This window comes from Suncus etruscus, chromosome 1 (assembly GCF_024139225.1).
Source record: "Suncus etruscus isolate mSunEtr1 chromosome 1, mSunEtr1.pri.cur, whole genome shotgun sequence".
NCBI classification, from domain to species: domain Eukaryota; kingdom Metazoa; phylum Chordata; class Mammalia; order Eulipotyphla; family Soricidae; genus Suncus; species Suncus etruscus.
Genome location: NC_064848.1, coordinates 168,337,337 through 168,342,488, shown reverse-complemented (window position 1 = coordinate 168,342,488; position 5,152 = coordinate 168,337,337).

Below are 5,152 nucleotides of genomic sequence, written 5' to 3'. Positions count from 1 at the left end.
GCCTCCGGACCCGGAGCCCCCCAGGCCGGCCGCGGGCAGCTGCCGAAGCCCACGACGGTTGGCGCGCCGCCTGTCTCTTTAAATCCGGGTCCTGCTGGAGCCGGCGGCAGCGCGCAGGCGCAAAGCTCCGGACCACGCGGCGCGGCCCCGCCCCTCGCCTGTCACGTGGGCCCGGCTGGGTTCCGCTCTGACAGGTTCCTGGGGCTCTGATGGGTCTTGGAAGCAGTTTCAGGGCTTTGAGAAACGAGGCTTTGGGGACTCAATGGGGCACACCCCTGTCTGAAATGCCGAGGAGTCCTAGTCCCCAAGCACCGCCAGGAGGAGAAATCCCGAGCGCAGAGTCCCCAGTAACCCCTGAGCATGGCCAGGTGTAGCCTCCAAACCAAAAAATGTTTGAGATAAATTTATTTTTATATTTATATTTATTTATATTTATATAATTATATAATTGGTAGGGCATTTGCCTTGCATGCAGAAGGACGGTGGTTCGAATCCCGGCATCCCATATGGTTCCCCGAGCTTGCCAGGAGTGATTTCTGAGCATAGAGCCAGGAGGAACCCCTGAGCTCTGCCGAGTGTAACCCAAAAACAAAAACAAAAACAAAAACAAAAAAGTTTCCAGTATAATTATATATATTTAAATATATATTTTTTGTTTTTTTGGGCCACACCCGTTTGAGGCTCAGGGGTTAGTTACTCCTAGCTAAGCGCTCAGAAATTGCCCCTGGCTTGGGGGGACCATCTGGGACGCCAGCGCTTGCAAGGCAGACAGACACCTGACCTCTAGCGCCACCTCTTCGGCCCCTATTTAAATATTTTAAATGATATATTTATATAATGAGATAATGTAATATATAAATTACATTTAAGATATAGAAATATATTTATAATATAGAATAATATATTATATAAATATAAATGTAATATATAGGTTTCATATAAATATATAAACATATATCTATATATATTTAATATAAAATATAAATGTAAATATGTGATATTCTGTACTCTTTGATATTGTATTCTGCAAGTGCCAGGCGAGTATACAGTATACAGTATAAATATTGAAAGAGACTCTTACACATATTCCTCTTATCTTTTTATTATTTATTTATTTATATTTATATTTTTTATTTTAATTTTTTTTGGTTTTTGGGCCACACCCGGCAGTGCTCAGGGGTCACTCCTGGCTCTCTGCTCAGAAATAGCTCCTGGCAGGCACGGGGGACCATATGGGACACCGGGATTCGAACCAACCACTTTTGGTCCTGGATCGGCTACTTGCAAGGCAAACGCCGCTGTGCTATCTCTCCGGGCCCTATATTTTTAATTTTTTCTTGGTTTTTGGGTCACACACATTGGTGCTGAAGGGTTACTCCTGGCTCTGTGCTCAGAAATTGCTCCTGCCAGGCACAGGGGACCATATGGGGTGCTGGGATTCGGACCAATGTCTGTCCTGTGTTGGCCGCTTGCAAGGCAACCGCCCTACCGCTGTGCTATCTCTCCCCCTCTTTGTCTTTTTTTTTAATTTAATGCCTACACGTCTATTCAGTAAATTTCTCTAAATGCTATGCTGTGTCACCAGAAAAAGGTAGTTGGAGTAAAAAAGATGAATTTAGTTTTTAGGTCTTAGAAGGTTGTGTTCCCAGATGACTCCCTACATGATACCTATAATCTAACACAGATCAGACATGCTTCACTGCTGAACCCCATCTCCGGCCTTCGAGTTTTATTTTGCATAGATTATTAAGTTTGGTTGCTGATCACAGTTTGGTTTGGCGGCTACACCTGCTGGTGCTGGTGGATCCCTGGAGACCAAACCAGACCTCATGCATGCAAAGTTCAGATAGTTGAACTATCTTTTGGGCCCTGTAAACCGCTGTTTGAAGTACGGCACATTTCTACTCTTTTGTTTGTTTGATTTTTGGGTCACACCCGGTGGTGCTCAGGGGTTACTCCTGGCTCTCTGCTCAGAAATCGCTCCTGGCAGGCTCGGGGGACCATATGGGATGCCAGGATTCGAACCACCATCCTTCTGCATGCTAGGCAAACGCACTACCGCTGTGCTATCTCTCCGGCCCCAACATTTCTACTCTTAAGCCACAAAAGAGGCATAAGTTCTTCCAACTCTGGCAAGAGTGACCTTAAATTCATTTTTCTCTTGTCTCTGCTCTCTCCTCTCTCCCTCTTCTCATTATGTATATTTATTTATATGTTTATTTTTAAATGTGGCCAATAGGAAATGTAAAATGGTATATTTGCTTACATTTTATTTCTATTGGTTGGCACTGTCCTAAGCTTTAATCTGTTTGTGGAGTGGAAATCTGTGCTTTATGCATCTTTTAATTTTGGGAGAAGTGGGAGGAGTGGGGAGGATACTACATACATAGTCCCATAGTCCCAGCTTGGTACTTGGGGGTCATTCCCAGTGTTGTTTGGTGGGAGGAACTTTGTGTTGCTTGGAATAGAATCTGGTCTCCTGCAAAGTACATGCTCAGTTCTTAATTCTCTCTCTCTCTCTCTCTCTCTCTCTCTCTCTCTCTCTCTCTCTCTCTCTCTCTCTCTCTCTCTCTCTCTCTCTCTTCTTTACATTGCAAGCACTTAATAAATGTTCATGAATACCTGAATGAACTCATGAATGAGTGGAATGAATGGATGAAACTCAAGAGAAGTGAGCTCCCTTGAAAGGATGTTCTTTACATTGCATCTTTAACAGTGTATGATAGATTCTTTTGCAAAAAGACTCAAGCTCTAAGTGCTTTTTTTGTTTGTTTGTTTTTTTTTGTTTGTTTATTTGGGAGGCCACATCTGGCAGCGCTCAGGACTTACTCCTGGCTTTGCACTCTGAAATCGCTCAGGGACCATATGGGATGCTGGGGATCGAACCTGGGTCCAACCCTGGTCAGCCGCATGCAAGGCAAACGCCCTACCACTGTACTATCTCTCCAGTTCCCTCTAAGTGCTTTCTGTTACTACTAACACTACAGAATTCCTGATGGTCTCTGACTCAAGTGCCAATTTAAAGCCTGGTCAACTGTGAATGAAGGTGGCTGGTGCCTTTTCTTAGAGAAGGTAATGTGGCAATAACGACTGTGGTATAACAGGCTTAGCTTGAATTAAATTCAGTTGTTGGGACTGGAGTGGTGGCGCAAGCAGTAGGGAGTTTGCCTTGCACATGCTATCCCAGGATGAACCGCAGTTTAATCCCCTGCTGTTCCATATGGTCCCCCAAGCCAGGAGCAATTTCTGAGCGCATAGCCTGAGCGTCACCAGGTGTGGCTCAAAGAGCAAAAAGGGGGGGGCGGAGAGATAGCAGGGAGGAAAGGCGTTTGCTTTGCATGCAAAAGGACAGTGGTTCGAATCCCAGCATCCCACATGGTCCCCGAGCCTGCCAGGAGCGATTTCTGAACGTAGAGTCAGGAGTAACCCTTGAGTGCCGCCGGGTGTGACCCCAAAACCAAAAAAAAAAAAAAAAAAGTTCAGTTGTGAGCCGGAAAGATAGCATGGAGGTAGGGCATTTGCCTTGCGTGCAGAAGGACGGTGGTTCGAATCCCGGCATCCCATATGGTCCCCTGAGCTTGCCAGGAGTGATTTCTGAGCATAGAGCCAGGAGTAACCCCTGAGCATCTTCGGGTGTGACCTCAAAACCAATCAATTGATAAATGAATAAATAAGGTTAAAAAAATGACTATTGGGCTGGAACCGTGACTCAAGGGGTAAAGCATCTGCCTTGACCACGCTAGCCTAGGACGGACCGCGGTTCGATTCCACCGGCATCTCATATGGTCCCCTAAGCCAACAGCGATTTCTGAGCGCATAGCCAAGAGTAACCCCTGAGCGTCACCGGGTGTGGCTCAAAACAAAAACAAAACAAAACAAAAAATGACTATTATAGGGGCCAGAGAGATAGCACCGCGGTGGGGAGTTTGCCTTGCAAAGCAGCCGACCAGGACAAACGGTGGTTCAAATTCCGGCATCCCATATGCTCCCCCATTCCTGCCAGGAGCGATTTCTGAGCAGATCGCCAGGAGTAACCCCTTAGTGCTGCCAGGTGTGGTACAAGAACAAACAAACAAAAAAGACCATTATAGGGGCTGGAGTGGTGTCGCAAGCGGTAGGGCGTTTGCCTTGAACGCACTGACCTAATTCGGACAGCAGTTAGATCCCCAGCGTCCTATATGGTCCCCCAAACCAGGAGCGATTTCTGAGCACATAGCCAGGAATAATCCCTGAGTATCACCAGGTGTGGCCCAAAAACCAAAAAAAAAAAAAAAAAAAAAAAGATTATTATAATTTCATTTATTTTGTTTGGGGCCATACCCAGAGGCTCCTCTGACTCTGGTTTGGGTGTGTGGGGGTACTCTATTATTTTTAAAGCCACAATCTAATATTTTTTGAGTTTTATCTATAATAAATCATTTAATTGAATCATCATGAGATAAACAGTTACAAAGTTGTTCATGATTGAGTTTCTGTCATACAATGTCCAACAAATACCCTTCACTGGTACAGATTTCCCAATGTCCATCATCAGTGTCCCCAGTTTCTTTTCCACCCTTCTCCCTGCCCTCCCCACTGCCTGTCTCTGTGGCAAACACTTTTTTCTCTGTCTGTCTTCCTTTTTTTCTTTTAGACACTGGTGCCTAGTGTTGTTACTGAAGGGGTATCATACATGTCACTTTATCTTCTTTCAGCACCCAGTTCTTGTCCAGAGGGATTATATCCAATTATCAATGTTGTAGTGATCTCTGCTCTAACTGCTTTCCTGGGATGAGAGAGCACTCTTGCTGGTACTCAGGAGGACCACGAGGTACCAAGGATTGAACTCTCAGGCCTCCCACATGCAAGGCATGCACATTAATTAACCTTTAAATTATCCCCCTGTGGGGCCGGAGAGATAGCATGGAGGTACGGTGTTTGCCTTGCATGCAGAGGGACAGTGGTTGGAATCCTGGCATCCCATATGGTCTCCCAGGTCTGCCAGGAGCGATTTCTGAGAGCAGAGCCAGGAAGAACCCCTGAGTGCTGCAGGGTGTGACACCCCCCCCAAAAGACAAAAAACAAACAAAAAATTATCCCCCTGACCCAGCAATCTTGAAGGGATGAGGAGGAGTTAGTAGAGATCTAAGGTAGAGCAGCAAAGGGTTGTTGG